This window comes from Spermophilus citellus (assembly GCF_964194105.1).
Source record: "Spermophilus citellus genome assembly, chromosome: 9".
Lineage (NCBI taxonomy): Eukaryota > Metazoa > Chordata > Mammalia > Rodentia > Sciuridae > Spermophilus > Spermophilus citellus.
This window is the reverse complement of record NC_138191.1, coordinates 124,190,270-124,214,679: the sequence shown is the minus strand read 5'-3', so window position 1 is coordinate 124,214,679 and position 24,410 is coordinate 124,190,270. Positions and strand designations below refer to the sequence as shown.

The 24,410-nt window shown below is 45.7% G+C and overlaps 1 protein-coding gene and 3 long non-coding RNA genes across 7 annotated transcripts in view; 3 read left to right on the top strand and 1 right to left on the bottom strand.

The window, feature by feature from the left end:
- Positions 1–1,792: 1,792 nt before the first annotated feature.
- On the bottom strand, positions 1,793–8,306 carry LOC308657187. The gene is made up of 2 exons (XR_014023881.1): positions 8,183–8,306; positions 1,793–2,695 (listed from the first exon to the last, which is right to left on the bottom strand). It is a non-coding gene; the product is annotated as an uncharacterized lncRNA (long non-coding RNA).
- LOC308657188 lies at positions 2,652–7,581 on the top strand. The gene is made up of 3 exons (XR_014023882.1): positions 2,652–2,775; positions 3,896–4,944; positions 5,091–7,581. It is a non-coding gene; the product is annotated as an uncharacterized lncRNA (long non-coding RNA).
- LOC308657186 lies at positions 7,621–18,441 on the top strand. 3 transcript variants are annotated; one of them, XR_014023878.1, is made up of 6 exons: positions 7,621–8,275; positions 11,034–11,171; positions 11,698–11,769; positions 12,380–12,604; positions 12,705–12,800; positions 16,235–18,441. It is a non-coding gene; the product is annotated as an uncharacterized lncRNA (long non-coding RNA). The 3 variants fall into 3 exon arrangements; XR_014023879.1 differs by lacking the exon at positions 11,698–11,769 and having other exon boundaries at positions 7,627–8,275; positions 12,385–12,604; positions 16,235–18,440; XR_014023880.1 differs by lacking the exon at positions 11,698–11,769 and having other exon boundaries at positions 7,632–8,275; positions 16,235–18,439.
- Positions 18,442–20,990: 2,549 nt separating this feature from the next.
- Positions 20,991–24,410, top strand: part of CDC42 (cell division cycle 42) — a 40,237-nt gene continuing 36,817 nt past the window's right edge. Inside the window, exon 1 of one of the 2 annotated variants that reach the window (XM_081308684.1) lies at positions 20,991–21,118. The gene's annotated coding sequence lies outside the window, so the exon portion shown is untranslated. The remainder of the gene's footprint in view (positions 21,119–24,410) is intronic. The other variant, XM_081308688.1, reaches the window with a different exon arrangement.

The following is a 24,410-nucleotide window of genomic DNA, read 5'->3' as shown; positions in this document are numbered from 1 at the left end:
ACAGCTTTCACCCATTTGTTTATTGCTTCCACTTCTTTTTCTTTGCATTTAGAAAACCCACCAGCAACTAGATTTACTGGACATAGGCTGCATACCTACTGGTTTTCTGTGTCGGGTTTGGGAGACACAGGAAGATGACCCGAACTGGGATGCTGGATCCCCCCAAGCAAGGGTCATGACTTGGCTCCACGTTCTAATGGAGACCCATGACGATGAGGGGCCCCAGGAGATGGGTCACATTGGGGCCAGAAGACTGGAAGTTTCAATGGCCCGTTCACCAGATGACAGAGGCAGACAGGGATGCCCATCAAATGTGACTCTGACAAACTTTCTTTTGTTAATTAGTATCAAAGACATAGTGCTGAGAAACCTTGTCTAAAGTCAGAGACTGTTGGAAACTCTGCTGTTTAGAATCACATCCCTGAGAACAGAACACCCCACTCTTGCCTAGTTGGTTGGAGCCGGATTCAACATAAGAGAAGCAGCCTAGATTTCCAGCCCAGGTGCAGAGCTTCAGAAAAGCGGCTTCTGAACTACAGTCTATATTTATTTTAACTTGGTGGTGTCCAAGGAAACAGAACTGTTAGTCTGATTTTTAGTCCAAGCCAGATGTTAGACCCTTTACACACTGCCAGGGTTGCTCTGCGCCCATCCACCCGATTCATTTTAATTTTACCTCAACTCCACCCTTCCCTTTCTTTTTTTTTTTTTTTGGTGGGGGGAGGCGGGTACCAGGCATTGAAATTGAAATTAGGGGCACTCAGCCACTGAGCCACATCCCCAGCCCTATTCTGTATTTTATTTAGAGACAGGGTCTCACTGAGTTGCTTAGCGCCTTGCCATTGCTGAGGCTGGCTTTGAACTTGTGATCCTCCTGCCTCAGCCTCCCAAACCGCTGGGATGACAGGTGTGGGCCATCGCACCAGCCCACCCTTCCCTTTCTTTTGGGGAGACACTACAGTTTCTTTGGTGTGCTGTTTCCCTTGCTACATCAAGTTCAGAAACCTAATTCTGTGAAATCACAGCTAGGTTGCTGGTGATCTGTATCAGATTGACTTTATCATAAAACTCTTCTCTGTATCTCTTTTCCTTCATTAATTCAACCAATGCTTACTCAGTCTATGCTCAGTTTTAAGTGCTGGGGACTTGATGGTGAGAGGACAGACAAGGTCCCTGGTCCTGTTGATCTACCTCCAGCAGTAAGATAGAAAATAAACTCTTTTTTTTTTAAAGTTGCATGATTCATTTTTATTTTTTTAAATGCATTTTTTAAAATTTGTTTATTTTTTTATGTGGTGCTGAGGACTGAACCCTGGGCCTCACATGTGCTAGGTGAGCACTCTACCACTGAGCCACAACCCCAGCCTAAGATAGAAAATAAACTCTTAACCAGAGAGATATGAACAGGAATGCATCGGGTGATGTTGTTGCTCAAACATCCTGAAGTATATTCTGCTTACTAAGATGGCTACGATGTCGCTAGATGATTACACACACACATATTTGTACTTTGTACTGGGCATTGAACCCAGGATGGTATTCCACTGAGCTATATTCCCTGTACATTTTATTTTTTAAGTCTTTTTTTTTTTTTAAAGAGAGAGTGAGAGAGAGGAGAGAGAGAGAGAGAGAGAGAGAGAGAGAGAATTTTTAATATTTATTTTTTAGTTCTCGGCGGACACAACATCTTTGTTTGTATGTGGTGCTGAGGATCGAACCCGGGCCGCACGCATGCCAGACGAGCAAGCTACCGCCTGAGCCACATTCCCAGCCCTATTTTTTAAGTCTTAAAAATTAATTAATTTATTTATTTTTAGTTTTCAGCGGACACAACATCTTTGTTTTGTATGTGGTGCTGAGGATCGAACCGGGCCGCACTCATGCTACCACTTGAGCCACATCCCCAGCCCCTATTTTTTAAGTCTTGAGACAGGGTCTTACTAAGTTGCTGACGCTGGCCTCAAACTTGCAATCCTTCTTCCTCGGCCTCCTGAAAAATCGCTGGGATCACAGGCGCATGCCACTGAACCCACGTAAAGCTTCATTTCTTAAACATGAGGCTAGCGTGCCTACCCTGGTAGCAACTGGAAAGACCTGGGGCAGAGACACATAGGGCTAAGATTTAGCGTCCTATACACAGAGGGTCCCTTCCTGGACAGACTGTCAAACCTCCTGAGCATATGTCCACTGCTGTCTGGGTACAAAGAGGCAGGGCCTATTTTATAGACTGGGCCCTGCGTCGTCTGGACTGACTCCACCAGGTGCGCCGCACCGGACCACAGTCTCCAAATAGCAGCCTGCAGCCTCTCTTTTTGGTTTCTTTCCTTTGGGTGGTACAAAGGCCCAAGGGTGGAACCTCAGGGTGGGGAGCGCTGACTCAGCGGCAGGCGGGCTCGCAGAGGATCTCAATTCCCGCTCTTTTCTTCCCATTTTGTAACTGGGCAAACTGCGGCTCCGAAATACGAAGAACTTCTCCCCAGCAAGAAAGCGGCCTCGGCTGTACCCGCGCGGTCGGGAGGCATGAGAACCCAAGACGCCCAGAGACCAGCAAGGGTTAAAATCATAAAGTTGGCGAACACCGCCGAGGCCTAGAGAGGCCTAGTCCCTCTAACCTAGTCTCCCCAACCTCCGGGGGTGCGGCTTCCGGTTCCGGCGGTGGGCCATCGAGCTCGGGGCCTGAGGTGGTGTTCCTTTCCTGGATGCCGTCGTTGGTTTTGGGTGTTGTTGTGGTCCTCTCCGCCCGGTTCCCCGCCCTCCGGCGTGGCACCTGCGCGGGTGAACGCTTCCTCCCTCCTTCCTTCTTCATCCTCCCTCCTTCCCTCTTCATCCTCCCTCGCTCCTGGTAGCTGCGAGCGGGCGGCCTGGTGGTGGCAGCTCTAGGAGTGGGGAGGCCCAGCCCTTGCGACCTGTGGCCCCCTCGGTCTGGCGTGACCTTGCATTTCGCTTCCCCTCCGCCGGAAGTGGAACCCCGGAAGCCCATTTCGGCCTCCACTCTGGGCCCCTGAGTCCGGGCAGTGCGACGGGAGGAGTCCAGGCCTTTTTATATTGGATTGAGCCGTTGCATTGCCTTCTAGTTTTGTGACCTTGAGGGGGCCCCTCACTCCATGTCTCAGTGTGCTTCTCTGTAAATGGCGATGACAGTGTCTGCCCCGTGGGTTATCCCGAGGGTTGGGTGAAGGAAAGGTTCTGGGTGTCTGTCCCTCAAATGCAACAGCGTTAGCAGCTGCTCCTGATAATGAAGAGAGCTGGCGCAGAACTGGTCGGGTTTATAGGATAGGTCACCTGTGGAGCTAGTCCATCTTTTAGATCTGACCTTGAAAATGGTCTTACTGACCATTGAGACTATTTCTAGAAGCCAGGTTTGTGAAGGCCTGGTGCTGGGAACTAGAACAATTTTTTTTAATAAAAGGTGTTTTCTGAGTGGTTTAGGGATTTCCACTCAGAAAGGTCTGGGGTGGGAGGGGAAACCAGAAAAGTTTTTCTCCGTCTTGATGTGAAAGTGACACATACTTGTAGTTAAAAAAAAAAAAAAATACAGAGAAACAGTGAGGAATGTTCCCCATTTCTTCTAGTGTTCCTGCCGTTCAGAAGTAAACAAACTATTTGATAACCTTCAGATATTGTTTTTGAATAGGTCAGGTTACATATATTACATATGTTTTTGAATAGGTCAGGTTACATTTCCTCAAATGGGATCATATAACTATTCATCTGTTACTTGATTACATGTGATATATTATGGATGACTTCACTTAGGTATTCAGGCCTGCTTCATTGTTTACAAGGCTGTATAATATTCCATGGACTGCTTGCCAATACTTTTAATCATTTACCTGTTGATCGCTTCAGTTGTACCCAATGTTTTGCTTTCCTTGACTGGATATTTCTTTTTTAGTCAAGGTACCTGTTTGTTTTCTGTGGCCATAGCAAAATTTGTGAGCCTGGGTCCTTTATAAAGAAAGAGGCTTGCTTATTCAGTTCAGTTTTGGAGGCTCAAGGGCATGGCCCTGCCTCTGCTGAGGACCTCCTGGTGGATGGCATTACAGCTGCAGAAGATTGTGAAGGATCCAGAGATAAAGTGTTGAGATAGGAAACAGAGACCAGGGAGACACCTGTCTCTCTCTTACAACAGCTCACTCTCCAGAACAACCAATTCACACCAGAAGGTCAATATCCATTTTTTCCCAAGGCATCACTTCCGGTAGCCTAATGACTTCCATATCCCCAGTTCTTTATTTTTGAGACAGGGCCTTGCTAAGTTGCTGGGGCTGGACTCAAACGTATGATCCTCCTGCCTCAACCTCTGGAGTCACTGGGATTATAGGTGTGAACCATGGTGCCCAGCCCCACCACCTCTTAATATCACACTGGGGTCCTGGCTTCTAACCGTGAACCCTCAGAGGTAAACCACATCCAAACTGCAGCAGCACCGCCCTTTTCATCATTTAGGTTGGTAACAACTTACATTTGGGGATGAGTACCCTACTGACTGAGCAGAAACCCCAGATAATATGAGGGCTGGTATACTCCCCAGAATATCCAACCTACAAGGTCTTTTCACAAGTAAACTATTTGATAACCTTAAGGTTAGTTTAAGGCCATTAGAAAATAGGTCAGGGAAACTTTTTAGAGAAGAGGTAACTAGGCGCTGAGAACTAGTAAATGCAGGGCAACTGATTAGTGCTTACCTCTGTCAGTTGTCCAGGAAACAGATTTGAGAGACTGAGGTGAGAGGGATCCTAAATATCAACACTCCTGCTATGGAACTTTGGGAGGGATGTTCATGAAAAAGATGAACCTTAGAAAGGATCATTGTAGGGCTATAGCTGTAGCTTAGTGGTAGAGCGCTTGCCTAGCATGTGTGAAGCACTGGGTTTGAGTCTCAGCATCACATATAAATGAAATAAAGGTCTGTCACCAACTAAAAAATATTTTTTAAAAAGGGTCATTGTGGGGCTGGGGATGTGGCTCAAGCAGTAGTGCGCTCGCCTGGCATGTGTGTGGCCCGGGTTCGATCCTCAGCACCACATACAAACAAAGATGTTGCGTCTGCCAAGAACTAAAAAATAAATAAATATTTTTTAAAAAAGGGTCATTGTAATGGTGTTATTGGATATACCCCGATGTGAGAATTCAGAAATTTCTGTCATTTGAACACTTTTTTTTTTTTTTCCATCGACTTGGGAGACTGAGGCAGGGGATTGAATGGCATGTGTGCTAGGCAAATGGTCTACTACTGAGCCACATCCCCAGGCCTTCATTTTTTATACTTAGAGACAGAGTCTCACTGAGTTGCCCAGCCTGGCCTTGAGCTTGAACTTGTGATCCTCCTGCCTGAGCCACCCTAGTAGCTGGGATTATTGTGTGCTATACTCCCTTTCCGTTACAGCTGTTTGAAAGTCCTGGGGCTGTCGTACACCCAAAGGGTGGGAGTTCTGCACTGCTAGGATTCTGACATGCTCCCTTATACTGGTACTGGAGTAGGAGGAGGATCCTAAAGCAGAGGGATGTTTTGGTTTTTTTTAGCCTTAGCCCCTGCTCTTCTAAGTAGCTCTGAGAGTTGTAGGGAGGTAGAACAGATTGTAGAGTAGATGGGGAGTTTTTCTCTGTTTTGGTACATCTTTATCAATTGTTTTATGGATCTGGAAAATGTTTTGTAAAGATGGATGGAAGAAGCAAGCACCCATGATTTTAAAATCCCACTCCTGTTTGTGTATATGATTCTCACTGTTGTAGCCTAATGTCAGATAGAATGCCAGGAAGTGCATGCAAGGTCATTCATTCTTTCTGCTGTTAAGAATCTACTTTTCTTCTTGGGGCAGGGGCTGTAGCTCAGTGGCAGAGTGCTTGCCTAGCATATGTGAGGCACTGGGTTCGATCCTCATAAAAATAAAGTATCCATCTACAACTACAAATACTTAACAACAAAAAAATCTACGTTTCTCAATAGGAAAGATAGTTTTGTCAGATTTATTATACTTTCCTGTGTACATATGTGAATACACCATAGTGAATCTCAACATTGTATACATTCACAATACTGGGATCCTAATTAGAATAAGATATATTCCGTGCTTATATAAATATACCAAAACAGATTTTACTATAATATATAACTAAAAAGAACAACAAAAAAAGAATCCATGTTTCTCTTTGTTGGGGTTGGTGGCAAGTGCTGCTAATCCCATGGATTTGGGAGACTGAGGTAGGAGGATCCCAAGTTCAAGGCCAGCCTCAGCCACTTGTCATGGCCCTAAGCAACTTAGTGAGACCCTGTCTCAAAATTTAAAAAAGGCTGGGGATGTGGCTCAATGATTAAGCGCCTCTGGGTTCAATCCCTGGTACAGCGCCTCCTCAACGATAAAACAAAACTGTTTCTCATTTTGGCAGACCATTCACACATTTTCTCAATTGTGTCAATTGATCCAGCAAAAAGAAAACAAAAATAAAATTTCTAGTAGCTTTTTAAGAAAACCTTGTTAAATTTGGAAAGCTTACACAACCTGGGTCTGGACAAGATCCACGAGATCAGGGTGGATCTTTTTGGTCTGTTTTAGCTGACCTTGACTTTTGTAATTGTGCCTGGGAGTCTGAAATATGTGCAGAGTTCCAGAATGGAGACTGAAGTTTCCCTAGGGCTGCAGATAAAGAAGTACAGAGTGATCAAATGAGCTCACCACCAACTGAGACAGAAGCCATCCTAGTATTTGCTTCCTGGGTTCAGGTTCCATGGGAACCTGCTGGACTCCCTCCAGAGACCCTCACTGAACACTGTTGAGGACCTCACTGCTGTGCCACAAAGCAGTTCCCTCCACCCTTCAACCTCCAGGGAGAGGTTGAGGAAGTCCTGTTATGAAGTTGCACCTGGGCCCGGGGACATCCTAGGACATCTCAGGAGCTTGCTGAACAGTGGTTGAGATTTTGATAGTCACATGAAGGAGAGATGCTGGTGAGGAGCAGTTCCAGGCTGTGCAGCCTAAGAAGCTCAGAGCTCAAGTGCTGAGGGGTCAACCTGGAGTCAGAATCACTGGCTCTCTGCCTGCTTGTGAGAAGTAAAGCAGTGCTTCTCTTTGTTGTAGAATCCAACTTTGGCTTTGGGAAATCTGAACCTCTATCTTGGAGCTTGTTTTTGAAGCTCAAAGCCCTTCAAAGCCCATGACTGGACCTCCTTTTGGCTGGAGCAGCTTTAGTTCCTGGGACTATAAATTCCAGAAGGAATTGCTTTGCCCTCTTGTTAGGACAAGTGTCCTGCTACTTGGAACAAGAGTTTGTTTTTCTTCTACGAGATGCCTCCTCCTTTTGTACTTTGTAATATGTTTAATGTTTTTTGTTTTTTGTATCCAAAGAGGTAATCAGCTTTAATTTTCAGAGTTCATGATTCTCACTTTGATGACATGTCATGAAAGTTTCTGAAACCCCACCGTAACTTGTTGGGGACGCTCTTGAAGTATTAAAATTTGGTTCTTGATAATAATATGTCCTGTGGTAATCACCACGGTCAGTGTTTGGGTAAGGTAAGATTCTCAGGAGTAGGTGTGACCTGGAGGTAAGAACTATGGCCGTGTTCACTGAGCGGAGACAGGAACAGTTGTGGCCTTTGTTTTCAAAACAGGATTTAAATTGGACAAAACTAAGAAAGGGATAAACAGGGTCACAAGAGGTGAGTTGCACTTAGGCAGAGCTGTCCCACTTGCTCCTTCTCCATTTCCATTCCCTCTGTGCTGCTGCTTGTCCTTGGGCAGACACCTCCCTGTGACGCTGAGACACTGTTCCATTCTGCTCTGCCTGCAACAGAGGTCACGCTTGCTTTTCTGTGTTCTGAGACCTGTGTTTTGACTGACAACCGAAACAGAGCAGTGGCTGTGGTGGTGACTGAGTAAACAGCAGCTGCTTCCCCAGCTCAACCCAGTCTGGAGGAACCTTTCTGCCTCTGTCTTGGTTCTTGGGCTTGTAGATCTGCTCCTGTGACAAGCTTGGTGCCAATTCAGAAATGGCTTTTGAGGCTGATTGCTCGGTGTGGCACTTTTATGTCTTCTGCTGATGCTCATTCAGTACTTCCTTTGCCTCCAGGAGTGTTCTAGGTGCTAGAATACAAATACAAAACCCAGTTTTATGGAAGTGTGTAGTTTTCTAGAAGCAGCGTTTAAAAATCTTTTTATTTTTTCTTTAGAGACGGTCTCACAAAGTTGCTCAACTGTCCTTGAAGTTGTGATCCTCCTGCCTCAGCGACCCGAGCCACTGGGATTACAGGCGTGCATCACCATGCCTGGCTCTGGTAAGTCTTAAGAAGCTCTTAGGAGCAGGGGATGGTGGCACATGCCTGTAATCCCAGGGGCTCTGGAGGCTGAGGAAGGGGGATTACAACTTCAAGGCCACCCAGAGCAATTAAGTGGCACCCTGTCTCCAAATAAAACATAAAAAGGGCTGGGGATGTGGCTCAGTGGTTTAGCACCCCTGGGTTCAGTCCTCATTACAATCAATCAATCAATCAAAATTATTATTTTACAATTTAAAATAACATTTCTAAGCTCTTTAGTTAGATTATTTATTTATTTGGCCATGTTAGGGATTGAGCCCAGGGTCTGATGCATGATAGGCATGTGCTGTACCGCTGAGCTGTATTCCAGAAAAATAACATTTATTGACACACACAGAGTATGGGGGAACCCCCAAATCAAAAATGACCCTTAATCACTGACTTTTTTCTTTCTTTTCCTTTCCCTCCCGTCTTCTCTTCTTCTGTCCTGAGGTGTGAACCCAGGACCTCGCACATGCTTGTTAACTGTTCTACCACTGAGCTATGTACTATTTTTTTTTTTTTTTTGGTACTGAGGATTGAACACAGGGGCACTTTACATTGAGCCACATCCCCAGCCCTTTTTATTTTTATTTGGAGACAGGGTCTCGCTAAGTTGCTGAGGCTGGTCTCAAACTTGTGATCCTCCTGCCTCAGCCTCCTGAGCTGCTGGAATTACAAGTGTGCACCACTGCGCCTGGCCCTACTGACATTTTTTAAAGGTGAAAGAAATATTTGCCTGTGGATAAAAAAGTTCAATAATATAAGAGAGTATGGCATAAAAGTAAAAATTAATTAGCTTGTTATATTAATTTTTTATTAATTTCTTCCAGAAAATCATATGTGAGCAGAAACATACACACACATTATATAACTGTTTTTTTATATACACAAAATTCATAAGCATGTTTGGTATATATTTATTTTTTTAAAATTTTTTTAGTTGTCAGCGGACTTTTATTTTATTTATATGTGGTGCTAAGAAATCAAACCCAGTGGGGCTGGGGATGTGGCTCAAGCAGTAGTGCGCTCACCTGGCATGCGTGTGGCCCGGGTTCGATCCTCAGCACCACATACAAATAAAGATGTTGTGTCTGCCGCAAACTGAAAAATAAATATTAAAAAAAAAAAAAGAATCAAACCCAGTGACACACATGCTAGGCAAGCACTGTACCATTGAGCTATAACCCAGTCCTTGGTGATGTTCATTCAGTACTTCCTGTGCCATAAATTTCTTTATTGCCCAGTGAGACTTAGAGGTCTTTTGCTTACCAATATAGAGAGATTTGCTTTCTTTACTTTGCAGCTGTTTAATGTCGCCTTGTTCCGCTTTCCAATAGGAAGTGCAAGGTCAGGATTTAGGCATGGAGTCACACCTTTGAAGCACAGGGGAGGTTTAGAGAGGTGAGTGACAGAGCCAGGACTCAGTTTCCATGTTTTGAAACCATCACTAGTTTCTCCCAACAGCCCCGGGATACCAGTTCTTTTCCAAGGAAGTAAATTTCCAGATGAGATTTCTTTTCCCACATAAACAAGAAGTGGGGAGGCTGGAGTTCATCTGCATTTCTTCTGGCCCTAGCCCCTCATGCCTTTGCTATAGGCCACACTATCTGAATGTCAGAGTGGACCAGCTCCAATGTCTCGAGACCTTTGGAATTCAGGAGTAGAGAAATTCCCTATGCCTAGTGCCCCTCCCTGAGTGGCTCTGGTGTCTGTGTAGCCAGTCGATTGTGTGTTCTTAAGTCAATCCAGACCCTGATTCTAAAGGATTGAGAACTTATAGATGTGCGAGTGATGTGGAAGGAGGAGGGTGATGAAGAAATGTCCCTACCAGGTGGCTGCAGTGAAAGCCGGTGCTGGGAGGACAGGTAACCTGAGATTCCTAGTGATCTACTGGTGCCATGGAAAAACATGTCATCTGTTGGGCAGCTACTCCCTGAGCAGTGAGTGGGTGCCAGGCCCTGGCTGCTGTGAGGAAGCCAGCTCCAGGGGACATGGAGGCCACAAGGAGTCCACCACGATGGGGGTGGTGGCTGGAGGACTCTGGTGCAGCTGGCCTTCCCAGGAATATCATGTGTGGTCAGTTTCCATAGGCAGCTCAGTGCAAGGCACTTGACAATGGCCTGACTGTTCTTGTAAACATTTTCTTCCCACCCACTGCTGTGCATTTATTGGGCATTTTCCCTTGGCCCAGAATGTCCCTCCACTTTACCTCCCCCTTCTTTGCCAGCCTACTCCTATTCCTTTTTTCTTTTCCTTCTTTCTTTCTTTCCTTTTTTTTTTTTTTTTTTTTTTTGAGTTGTGATCTCACTATGATGCCAGGCTGGCGTTCAACTCCTGGGATTGATTGTGGTCCTGGGCTCAGTGATCCTCTTGCCCAGCCTCCTGAGTAGCTTGGACTACAGCACAGCCCACCATGCCGGCCAGCCTGCCTGTCTTTCTTTTTCAGTGCTAGGAGTTGAACCCAGGGTGTCGTACATCCTGAGAAACTGCTCTACCCTGAACTGTACCCAGGCCCCTCATTCTTTATGATATGGACCTGGTGACCTTAATGAAGCCTTCTTTGGTTTCTGCTTTGAACCTACATTTGAGGTCCTCCCATGCGTTCCAGTAACACCTTAGATGTCGTTCTCTCTCAGTCCCTGTTCATTCAGCACGTATGCATTATGTACCCGATGTGCCATCCCTGTTCTGGGTATTACACTAAGCACACCCTCTCCTTTCTGTCCCCTGGCAGGTTGTGAGTTCCTCCAAGAGGGAATCTGCATTTCTGTCATCTGACATAGGGCCTGCGCAGGGCTGATCTCAGCACACAGCCTGACATTTGTGGGACATGTGGCTGCTGCCTGACTTATGGCTTTTCTTTCTAGTGAACGTAATTAACTGTAGTAAATAGGTGACCATTAAATGTTATGTTGGGGAGGGAACACAGAATGGGACCACTAATTCCTGTGGGTGGGTTGAGGATGGAGGTAAAAATAAAACAAAAATAGGTGGGGGAGGCTTCACTCAGGAGGCTGCTTCCTGCTCTGTCAGCACCTGAACTTGCAATGAGGTGAGGTTAACTGCCCTTGGCTGGCTCTGCTTAAAAGCTCAAGGGCCCCTTTGGTGCTTAGCAACAACCTTGAGTGCCTAGAATGGTGATTTTTGAAGCTGGGTGCGGCTCCTGGGCAGGAAGCCACCACCACCACCAAAACAGCCTGGGCCTCCTGCACTTCCTCCCTCCAACCCCCCCCCCCCCTCTGGGCCCACAGTGTTTTGGAGCCCTGTCTTAGCAGCACAAATGAGAAGTCCCTAGCAGTGGTCACTTCTCCACTTACGAGGTGTATGATCTCAGACAAGTTGTGTCACCTCTCTGAGCTTCAGTTCCTATATTGGCTTTGTCCCTGTCTCGTTCCCAGGTAAGGCCATCCTCGCACAGCACTGGAGGAACAGAAGACCTCCATAAGTACTCTCGTACCTGAGTCTGCTTGGTGAGGGGAGGACTGAGTCATTCTTCTGTCTGATCTTGCTCTTTCCTCTGAGCCCCTCTGCCAAGCCAGCCTCATCTTCTCAGTCCTGATTTCTACAGATCCTGTCCTGCCCTCCCACTCCCCCTGCCTCCCTTTCCCCTAGGATTATCTTTTGCACAGTTAAATCTCATCAAGACTCCCAAACATCTACATCTTGGCAAATCACAAGCGTTTTGTTTTTTAGGTCATTACTATTGCTGTAGTGATCTTTCATTTTTTTAACAATTTAAATATAGCATGCCTCTTGTAAATTACACAAATCTTAACAGCTCAATGAATTTGTAGAAGTGGGCATATTGGTATAGCTGCCTTCCAGATTGAAATATAGAAGGTTGACCCAGACATAGTGGCACATGCCTGTAGTCCCAACCACTTGGGAGGCCGAGGCAGGAGGATTGCTTGAGTTTGTGAGTTCCATGCCAGCCCGGGCAACATGGTGAGACCAAGTCTCCAAAATAAAAACAACAACAATAACAAAAATCTGAATATTTCCTCATGTCCTCCTCCAGCCATTAATCCCCTGAGAGATAACTGCTCTTTAATATGATTTCTGCATTTCTAACTGCCCTAGAGTAGAGTTTCCTGTTTCTGAACCAGTGGGATCATTTCGTATGTGGCTTCTTGTGCTGGGTAGACGACGGACGTCAAGCATCCTGTTTTCCATGCCTGGGCACCTGGACATGCCAGTTCTTTCTGCCAGGATGTGGCGTGCCCTCTCCTGGCCCACCCAGTCTGGGCACCTTCTTGAGACCCAGATCAAACCTTCCCCCTTTGGGAAAACCTTCGTTGGTCACCTGTGAGTCTGAATCCCAGCTCCTCCACCTTTCAGCTGTATGATGGCAAATGTTACCAACCTCTCCATGCCTGATTTTGGTTGATCGGTTTTCCTATTTCAGAGTTCTGGTGAATTTCAAGTGAGCTGATACATATTAAATACTTAGAGCAGTGCCTGAAGCAGAGGAAGAACTTAATAAGCGGCAGCTGTGACTATTGTGAGTGCTCTGCTTTCCTCATTCCCCTACATCTGTCCAAAGATTTAAATCTTGTTTGCCTCACTGTGAGATCTTAATTCCTTGAGTAGCACATGGATTTTCATTTCCTTGTATTTCCACAACAGAGACATATTCAGTGTGCACTATGTTCTGGCACTGAGGGTCCAGTGGTGAAGGAAACCCCTGAATTGACTTTTTAGTGGGAGGACAGATATGCTAAGAAAAATAAAGAAGTGAGACAATATGAAGGTAGTGATAAACTTGAAGAAGGAAATAAGGCAGCATGAGGTGATAGTGGTTGGAAAAGCTCTTCTTGAAGAGATGGCATCGAGCAAAGATCTGCAGGTAGAAAGCAGCAGGGATGTGCAGAGGCACCGAGGCAGGCATAATAAACCCAGGATGTCTAAGGACGTTGAAGAGAGCAGTGTGGCTGGAGCCCAGAGAGTGCGTGGTCCACTTGAGGATGGAGTGATGGTCAAGGGCCAGCTGCCGAGGGCCTTGTAGGTCACAGCTTTGGATTTTATCCCAAGGGAGGGAAAAATCCATTAATCCATTGAAGGCATTAAGAAGAGGGGAATGTCATTCTTTGTATCCAAGGCACTGAGCACGAAAGAGACACTAACTACAACATGCTCCTGACCAACCAGCCAACATGAGCAATTCTAGATTGTTTTTTTTTTTTTAAAGAGTGAGAGAGAGAGAGAGAGAGAGAGAGAGAGAGAGAGAGAGAGAGAATTTTTAATATTTATTTTTTAGTATTTGGCGGACACAACATCTTTGTATGTGGTGCTGAGGATCGAACCTGGGCCGCACGCATGCCAGGCAAGCGCGCTACCGCTTGAGCCACATCCCCAGCTCGCAATTCTAGATTGTTTTTAAGCTGAAGTTGTGACATGTGATACTCTGTTTCTTTTTTTTTTTTTTTTAATTTATTGAGCCCAGGGGTACTCTACCATTGAGTTACATCCACAGCCCTTTAATTTTTTTTTTTTTTTTGAGACAGGGTCTTGCTAAGTTGCTTAGGGCCTCACTAGGTTGCTGAGGCTGGCCTCAAACTTGGGATCCTCCTGCCTCAGCCTCCTGAGTTTCTGAGTCTACGGGTGTGTACCACCACACCTGGCTGTGGATTCTTGCCAAACCTTGCAGGGATGGGGATGGAGTTCTGTTACTGGTAGTCTTTCTTCCCTCCCCTGTCCCAACGCATCCACCTATCTGCAGTGACCCAGATCACTTGCACTGGAGAGGTGTAACTGAGATGAGGGAGGCAAGCCTGGACCAGTTAGAGAAAAGTCAGGAACGAAACAGGTTTGGTCAGTTCCTCTCCTTTCTTCAACTCCAACAAGGGTTCAGGTCTCTGAGCAAGCATAGTGATATGGAATACGGACATAGCAGGGGGCTGCACAAGAAGGAGACCCTCAGTGAGAGCCCCTGAAAGTATGGCCACCAAGCAGGAACATTTCTGGAGTCCCAGCAGCAGACTGGGGATCGCTGCAAGGCCTGGCCCATGAGCAGCCAGAGCAGTCAGGATGAAGGTGCAGCTCAGGACTTATTGATACAGATTTAATGCAAGGATATTAGCCTTTTAACAAGAGATACATTATTTTTATTAAATTTTTAGTTGCAGATGGACACACACCTTTTAAAATTTATTTTTATGTGGTACTGAGGATCAAACCCAGTGCCTCACATGTGCCAGGCAAGCACTCTACCACTGAGCCACAACCCCAGCCCTTTATTTTTAATTTTTTTAAAATATTTATTTTTTAGTTTTAGGTGGACACAATATCTTTATTTTATTTTTATGTGGTGCTGAGGATCGAACCCAGTGCCTCACGCATGCCAGGTGAGCGCGCTACCACTTGAGCCACATCTCCAGCCCCTATATTTTATTTTAAGTCAGGGTCTCCCTAAGTTGCTTAGGGCCTCACTAAGATGCTGAAGCTGGCCTTGAACTTGTGATCCTCCTGCTTCAGCCTTCTGAGTTGCTGGGATTATAGGGGTTCACCACAGTTGCCAGCTGAAAGATTTTGTCTTAATGCTATTGTTATTATTTTTAAAAAAATTTTATAGTTGTGTATGGACAGAATGCCTTTATTTGTTTATTTTTATGTGGTACTAAGAATTGAACTCAGTGCCTCACACCATGCTAGGCAAGTGCTCTGCCCCTGAGCTACAGCCCCAGCTCACAATGCTATTATTTTTAACTTTCATTTTTATGAATTACTACACATGAGAAAAGCACATAAAATACCCAAGTATAACAAATAATTATGAAGCAAATACCCATGCATCACCCAGGTCATCACTCCCTTCTGGATTATAACCCCCTTTAGATGTGGCCAGTAGCTCAGTTTTTAGGATAATCTCTTCATCCTTTTTTCTTTCTAGTTTTGCTGCCTATGAATCACATTGAAAGCCTTAAATTAGGATTTTCTCACACAAATTCTAAAACTGCAGACCACAGAGAACTGCGTCTTTGAGGTAGATCCTCCTCCCCTTTAGTGAACCTTGGCAGGTTCCAGGAGATAGACGGCAGCGGCTTTGTGGTCTTTGCCATTTGGCACAGAATGCAGCTCCAGGCTTCTCTCAAGCAGCCGCTGGTGTAGACACCAGTGAATGATTCCAGTATGGTATGCTTTAAATACAAAATCTTGAAATGACTGATTGCCAGGGGTGTCCAGGAGGCTTCCGAGCTGAGACCCAGGTTACTCAGTGAAGGAAAGAAGAATTGGAGTTTGGCAGAGTGGGGACACAGGGTCAGTGTTGGTGAAAGGTATGGTCCATTTGGGAAGGAGAGTGGGACTTGACGGATAGGATGGGTGAGCAGGAAAGGTGTTTTCTTTTCTTTCTTTCTTTTTTTTTTTTTTTTGAGTTTCTAATATTTATTTTCTAGTTCTCGGTGGACACAACATCTTTGTTTGTATGTGGTGCTGAGGATCGAACCCGGGCCGCACGCATGCCAGGCAAGCGCGCTACCGCTTGAGCCACATCCCCAGCCCAGGAAAGGTGTTTTAGATAGCAGGAGCAGGGGCAGAGAGCTAAGACATTATGGTGCCTGTATGTGTAATGCTAAGAAATCCAGTCTAGCTGTGTGAGGGAAGGTGTGATGGTTACTTTTATGTCAACTTGATCTGTGCCTAGATGTTTGATCAAACATTGTGTTGGGAGTGTCTGTGAGCATGTTTCTAGAAGAGAGTGTGCAAGGCAGGTTGCTGTTCCTTATGTGGGCGAGCCTCATCTGATCAGTTGAAGGCTTGCGTAAAACATGAAGGCTGACCCTCCCCCAAGTAAGACAAAAATCTTTCTCATTTTCAGATTCAAGCTAAAACATGAATTCTTTCTTTTTTTCCCCTTCTGGTACTGGGGATTGAATCCAGGGGTGCTTTGCCACTGAGCTACATCCACAGCCCTTTTTATTTTTTATTTTGAGCCAGGGTCTCACTAAGTTGCTGAGGCTGGCCTTGGACTTGCAATCTTCCTGCTTCCGCCACCCAGGCTGCTGGGATTATGGGTGCGCACCACTGTGTCCTGCTGAAACAATGAGTCTAAGCATCAGCTCTCCTGGGTCTCAGGCCTTTCAACGTGGACTGGAATGACAACCCTTGACTGTCCTGGATCCCCAGCTTGCCCACCCATCCTGCAGACCTTGGGACTTGCCAGCCTCTGTAATTACATAGGCCAGTTCTCTGCCTGTCGATGGATCTTTACATCTGTTTACATCCTATTGGTTGGTTTCTCTGGAGAACCCTGGCTAATACCAAAGGGAAATAGCAAGAACTTAGAATAGCAAGTTGGTGCCAGACTGTGGAGGCCCAGTATATATGCCCAACTAAAGAACTTTGAATCTTCTTCGGAAGACAAAAGAGAAAACCAAGGAATGACTCATTGGAGCTGAGATCTGTGAAGGTGAATGTTTCCCTGAGTAAAATGAATTAAAGCACAGATTCTTAAAGGAAGCCTCTAGAGACTGGATGTGAGTTTCATGGACATAGAGTCTACAAGGCAGAAAAGGTTGGGTTCCCTTGGATGTCAAGGATACAGGAGCCAAGTACAGATAGAGGTCCTGTAGCACCTGCAGAAGATAGGAATGGAGGACAGACTTGACGATGCTCGTGGGACCTCGGAGAAGCTGGGGATTTGGAAATGGGGGTGAGAACAGGGGCTGGAGGAGGTAGAGATCTGGGAGCCCTCTGCACAGAGGGTAGTGACATATTACACAGGGCCCCTGGGGGACAGGGATTGCAGAATCTTGGATTGTAAGAGAAACGTAACTCCACCTGGTTCAGGCAGCAGAGGGAATTTGTAGGCTCATGTGACCAAAAACTGAAGCAAGACTGGACCCAGTGGCTCATGCAAGGTTACTGGGACTTGGTTTTACATCTCATCTCTGTTTCTCTGCTCTGCTTCCCCCCTCTGCCTTGGTCTCATTCTCAGGCAGACTCTCTCCTCCCTGTGGGAAGCTGGCTGCCAGTAGTGCCACCATCACACACAGCTCCCAGCAAATAGATCCATTGAAATGGACAGTTCTGTCCAAGTTCCATAATTGGAGCTTATTGGATCACATGCCAATTGAAGTGCAGCAGTAAAGGGTCTTTCTACAGTGCTCTGATTGGCCAAGCCTGGGTCACATGTTTGTCCCTGCATATAGGGACAGGGTCTTCTCTTCTAGTGGTACTTGGATTGAGAGTGGAGGCAGGGGCTCCTCCAGGAGAGATGGTGGATATTGGAATGCGTACCACAGGCAAAGGGGAGCTGGAGGCTCACGGGCGGCTCCCCAGTTACTAGGAGAGAGAAGCTGGAGTCTGGGCTGGCAGCACAGCAGAGGTTGGGGTCAACTAGTAACACCTTTCTAATTGGGGTCAGTGAAACGTCAAGGAGAGACTGACAAAACCCTAACGAAGTGCTAAGTGAGTTCCTGTCCTTAGAATAAAGGCAGGAAAAGCCTAATAGTCGATACTGATACTAGGGAAAGGGCAGATTTTGTTTGGGAACATTCATGGGATTTTGTGACATGGGATGAAGGAAAGGGCAGTGCCTTGTGGAAGGAGAGAAACACCACATCCCCCTGCAGTTTAAGAAACTAAGCTTATACATTTATGATAGTCAAAAATTACAGTAGCCTGGGCTAGAGGTGGTGCAGCTCAAGGGCAGAGCATTTGCTTAGCATGGAGAAGGACTTGGGTTTGATTACCAGCAATGAAAAAGAATTTTACAATAGCCCAAACTAAATTCCAACAGTAGGAGATTGAGTAAATATTGTAATGCCCACATAGTAGAATGAGCCATTACAAATGATGCTTTATTTGACTTGGAAAGATGTCCATTGTGTAGTTTTGAGTGAGAGAAGGAGCTTACAGTTTTATTTTTCTGCAATAAATGTATATCCATAGAAAAATGCATACTGTGGAAACATGTATACCAACATGTTCACAGTTGGTATCATTAGGTGTGGTACTACACAGAGGCTTATGATTTATTTTAAAAAATATATATTTTAAAAGTATTTTTTAATTGTTGATGGACCTTTATTTTATTTACTTGTATGTGGTGCTGAGAATCGAACCCAGTGCCTCATGCATGCTAGTCAAGCACGTTACCACTGAGCCACAACCCCAGTCCCTTAAATATACATATATATATATATTTTTAAAGAGAGAGTGAGAGAGGAGAGAGAGAGAGAGAATTTTTAATATTTATTTTTTAGTTCTCGGCGGACACAACATCTTTGTTGGTATGTGGTGCTGAGGATCGAACCCGGGCCGCACGCATGCCAGGCTACCGCTTGGGCCACATCCCCAGACCCCCTTAAATATATTTTTTAATATTTATTTTTTAGTTGTAGTTGTCAATACCTTTATTTATTTATTTATTTATTTATTTTTTTAAAGAGAGCGAGAGAGATAAAGAGAGATAGAGAGAATTTTCATATTTTATTTTTTAGTTCTCGGCGGACACAACATCTTTGTTTGTATGTGGTGCTGAGGATCGAACCCAGGCCGCACGCATGCCAGGCGAGCGCGCTACCGCTTGAGCCACATCACCAGCCCACCTTTATTTATTTATTTAATTATTTATGTGATGCTGAGGATGGAACCCAGGGCCTTGCATGCTCTAGGCAAGAGCTCTACCGCTGAGCCACAATCCCAGACTGGCTTATGATTTTTTTCTTTCTTCTTTTTTTTTTTTTTAAAGAGAGAGTGAGAGAGAGAGAAATTTTTTTTAATGTTTATTTTTCAGTTTTCGGCTGACACAGCATCTTTGTAGGTGGTGCTGAGGATCGAACCCGGGCTGCACGCATGCCAGGCGAGTGTGCTACCGCTTGAGCCACATCCCCAGCCCAGGCTTATGATTTCTTTAGAATAAATATGTTGTGGGCTGGGATTGTGGCTCAGCGGTAGAGTACTCGCCTAGCATGTGTGGGACGCAGGTTCAATTCTCAGCACCACATAAAAATAAAATAAATACAATAAAAGTATTGTGTCCAACTACAACTAAAAAAAAAACTTAAAAAATTATATGTGCTGGGTGGTGTGATATCATAGTTGTTAACTAGAGCCAGCCTCTGGAGAGCAAGTTCCTGCTCTGCCACTGCCTGCTATGATGACCTTAGGCAAGTCTCTTAATGCCTCTGAGAATCAATTCATGCATCCACAAAATGAGGGTGATACTTCCTAACTCACAGGTTGGTTGTATTAAATTAGTAACTACTACTGGGCTTGATGGTTGCACACTTGTAATCCCAGTTACTTGGGAGGTTGAGGCAGGAGGATTTTTCAAGTTCATCAGCCTAAGCAATTTGGTGAGACCCTCTCTCAAAATAAATAAAAAGGACTGGAGATGTAGTTCAGTGGTAAAGCATCCCTGGGTTCCATCCTCAGTACACAAAGAAATAAATAATCTATTACCACATGCAAAACTGTTAGCATCAGGCCTGTAGTAAACACTAAAAAATGTAGTTGCTCTTGTAATTAAAAAATACGAAAGAAAACATGACTATTAGGACTCGGATTGTGGCTCAGTGGTAGAAAGATTGCCTAGCATGTGTGAGGCACTGGGTTCGATCCTGGCATCACATAAAAATAAACAAATAAAATAAAGATATTGTGTCCATGTACAACTAAAAAAAACACACGACTATTAGATCAGCTATATTGGAGTTAGGAGACTTTCTTGGCCAAATATGTGAAATATTATTAAAATAAGTTATTTTCTCCATCATTATAATGCATCTGTGAATGAAAAAGGGAAGATCTCTGTTTTCCCGCAGCTTGCACAGTGTCAGGGAAGACAGGTGAATAAACATAATAAAAAAAAAATATAGGGGCTGGGGATGTGGCTCAAGCGGTAGCGAGGTCGCCTGGCATGCGCAGTGGCCCTGGTCGGATCCTCAGCACCACATACAAACAAAGATGTTGTGTCCACCGAAAACTAAAAAATAAATTTTAAAATTCTCTCTCTCTCAAAAAAAAAAAAAATATATATATATATATAAATAAAATAACCGGGTGGCGCCCGCCTGTAATTCCAGCGGCTGGGGAGGCTGAGGCAGGAGGATCGGAAGTTCTAAGCCAGCCTCAGCAACGGTGAGGCACTAAGCAACTCAGTGAGACCCTGTCTCTAAATAAAATACAACATAGGGCTGGGGATGTGGCTCCGTGGTTGAGCGACCCTGAGTTCAATTCCTGGTACCAGGAAAACAAAAACAAAAACCAAGATAGGATGATCAGGGAGGGCAGGGACATATGAGGTGCAGGGAAAAAGAGAAAGGCAGAGCAACAAATGGAAGGCCTTGGGAAGGGAGGAAGTCTCCAACCCAACAGCAAACTCATGTGGCTGCAGCCAGGGACACCGAGGTCTGGGCAGAGATAAGAAGAGCGGTGTTCACCTCTCAAGCCGAGCGGATTGAATGTACGCCCGGGGTTATCAGGAAGTCATCCACTTGCAGTGATCTCGGACAAGTCACTACTCTCTCAGAAGCAAAAGGGGATAATTCTTTGCTTCAAGAGGTTGCAAGTTTCAAAATAAACGTTAGTGTCAGCGCTTTACACTCAATCATAAAGAAAGAGGTGCGGAGCACAGCTGAGAAAGTGGGAGGCGGGCAAACCGCAGCAATCCCGGCTGGTGGGAGGAGACTTAGGCTCCGCCCCGCCCCGGACCGCCCCTCCCCGGACCGCTCCTGCCTTTTACCTCCTCGTCCCACCCACTTCCGCGGGCACCCAACCGTGCGTCTCCTGCGTGCTGACGTCAGGTGCGTGCCCCTGTCCGGCAGCCGAGGAGACCCCGCGCAGCGCTGCCAACGCCCCGGCGGAGAAGCTGAGGTGAGTGCGGGGCCTGAGGCTCCCAGCGAGAGCGGCTCCCCCACCGTCCGGTCACCCCGCGCGGTCCCCCCAGCCCTCTTCGGTCCTCGAGGGCCTCGGATGTCTGGGGCCCCCGGGGACCAGGGGGCATAGAGCGCTGGGCAGCGCCGGGCTCGCGTGCGCCCGCGGGCTCACGCGGGTCCGGATTCTGCGGGAACTGAGGGGAGGGGTCGCGGCGGGGCGCTCGCCCGCGAGAGGTGCGCGGCCGGGCCCGGGGTGCCGGACTGAGGGCGCGGCCGGGCCGGGCTGTCACCGGCAGCGGCGGAAGGAAGGGGTCACACCCATCCAGCCGCCGGCTCCCCTCCCCCTCCCTTCGGCCCTCGGGCTCCCGAGGTCCTGCGGGCGGGATGCCGGGCTCAGGGCCGCAGGACTGCCTGCGGGCGCTTGGGCGCCGGGGCGGGCTGGGGCCGGTTCTCGGAGCTCGGGGGCTGGGTCCTGCCCGCTGCGCTCCGGCGTGGACTTCCTGCTTCGCGGGGCACCGCCGCGGACATTTTGCGGCGGGCGGGGGAGGGGAGCGGAATTGCGACCGCGGCGGGGAAGTGGCGGCGGGGAGGGTCCGCCCGGCTGCCGGCTGGGCCTCCGCCGGGCGCTGCTCCGCGGCCTCCAGCCCGGTGCTTGGCTGGGCAGGGCGGGTCTCTGCCCGGCGCCCCCAGTTGCACCGACTCCTGCCTTGGGTTGAGTTCCTGGTCCTGCCGTTTGCTTCTCCGACTCTGCTCTTGTTCAGCTCAGGCTTCGCTTTCAGGGAGTTACCTAACCACCTCCCGAAACCCTCGTCGGCCGCTTCCTTAATTCCCCTTGCTAGGGGGAAATTTTCTTTGTTCGTTCCCCCCCTCCCCTTTAAGTCCAAGAGAAATGCAGTGTGGAAGATTACGTCATCGCAGTATATAAGGGGTGAGAGTTTTAACTCCTACAAGTCAGGGGCTCACCAAGTTAAGACAGCTTCCTGCGGACTTGGTCCGGCCATCACCCAGGGGCCCGTTCTGCCGGCTTCCCAAACACATCGTATTCAGACATGAGGTTTTGAAATCCTGGTATCTGTGTTCTTGGCTGCTTCAAATGTGTCTAAAAGCCAGGAAGGTTAAAAATCTCAGAATTAGTTTGTGCCAGGGAATAAAACGTAAGACACACCATCTGTAGTCGCTTAGGCGTTAACTTTAAGGTCCCCAGTCAACTTATATGAGGGAGCAATTCCTTGGTCCAAAATGGCTTTCCTAGACTGTTTGACTTCTCAATGACTTATTTGATGAAGAGAATATGCCCAAGTCTACTCAAGCTCCCTCTTTGTGGCAAGGATATGTTGAAAAGAGAACCAGTTATTTTTATGCCTAATCTTTGTTTGGTGGGGATTTTAGTGTTGTTACTAAAAATGAATTTTGAATTTTTAATCAAAGAAACCCCAAGTAATATTAACATTTTTAAGCAAGTGAGATCCAATTATATTATGCATCTTTATAATCAAGGGTAGCTCCTGTTGGAACAAGTGCTTTCCCATTGTTACTCATTTGTATATAGAGAACAGATTACTTGTTAAGAAACACTTAAAAGGAGTGGTAGGTTGAAATCAGCTTTCTGTAGTACGTAGGTGTTACAGAAGATTGGATAGGTATGGAGCTTGGATCTTTTCAAATACATTTGTTAACCTTAACATGGTATCATATTTTAGAAGCACAAAATTTGAACACTTATCTATTTCTTGAGTCTTCTGTAACAGATTTATATGTACACACATTTGTCTCTTAAAAATATAACAATAATTTGGATTTACAATACTTAGACTGAGACAAGAAGATAAGAGATTGGTAATCAAATATTAAAAATGAGCTCCTAGCCAGGTGTGGTGGCTCATGTCCTACTCTGGAGGCTGAGGCAGGAATATCACAAGTTTAAGGCCAGTCTTGGCAACTTTGTAAAATGCTGTCTCAAAATAGAAAGGACTGAGTGCTCCTGGGTTCAATCTCCAGGACACAGGGGCGGTGGTGGGATGGGAAATGAGCTGCTTTCCATTAATCTTTTTTTTTAAGATTTATTTTTTTTTGGTTAGACATGATACCTTTATTTTATTTATTTATTTTTATGTGGTGCTGAGGGTCAAACCCAGGGCCCCGGGCATGCCAGGCAAGGGCTCTACCGCTGAGCCACAATACCAGCCCCCGTTAATTTCTTTAAGGCCTGAAAGATCAAATCCTCTACTTACCCCTAAAATATGTTTTCATATTATGGCCAACACCCATGCTTAGTAAACCAAATTATTTTTTAGGAATCTAAACCAAATGTTGCAGCCTAGAGTAATATGTGGGTGTGAATTAGTGTGATTTTAAAGCCCATTAAGACCAAATATTGAAGTTTTTGCTTCAAGATTCATATTGCTTTTTTGGGATACTTTTTCCACTTATAATTTTATGGTATATTAGGGAAGCATTTGTAGTTATTTTTATATTACAAAGTTATACTAATAAAATGTTTTGATCCAATAGCTGTCAAATTTGGGAAACTTTGAAGTACCATTATTTGCCTGGTCTGGATTGTAATATATGTATGTATATATTTTTAAATTTTATAGTTGTACATGGACAGCATGCCTCTATTCTATTTCTGTGTGGTGCTAAGGATCAAACCTAGTGCCTCACACATTCTGGGCAAGTGCTCCACCACTGAGCCATAGCCTCAGCCCCTGGATTGTAATATTGACAGGCTTTCTTGAAAGTAAAAATCAAATTGTACTTTTCTTTGTAGATACATTTTAAATGCATTTCTCTGTTGATTATCCCTAGAGGATAAGGAAGACAATAATCACTTTAGGCTATAAGACTTTGTCTGATAGGGAGGGAGGATTAATATTGTGTTCACTTATCTCCCATAACCAGCTCTTTATATACCTATATATTAAATGTCTCCATTGTTTTATGATAATGCCTATTAAGTGTTTTCTTCCAAATATATTTGGTAATTTCCCCTGTTAGAATGTGAATTCCAAGAGACTGGGGCTTGGTATGGCATCCCAGATTTCTAGCACATAGAATACTGCCAGACACATAATAGATTTCAAGAAATATTTATCAAATGAATGAATTTGGTGATGTCAGAGTGTTAACATTTTCTCTTTCTGAATATTTCCTAGGCCTTCGTGCTATTTTTTCTGAGACGAGTTTTGTGCTTGGTCAGCTATATCCATATTTGGGCCCATTGAAGTGGTGATTACTAATCTCTGCTTTACCTTCTCCATCTGTTAAGTCCTATATCTTCTGCAGCTGCA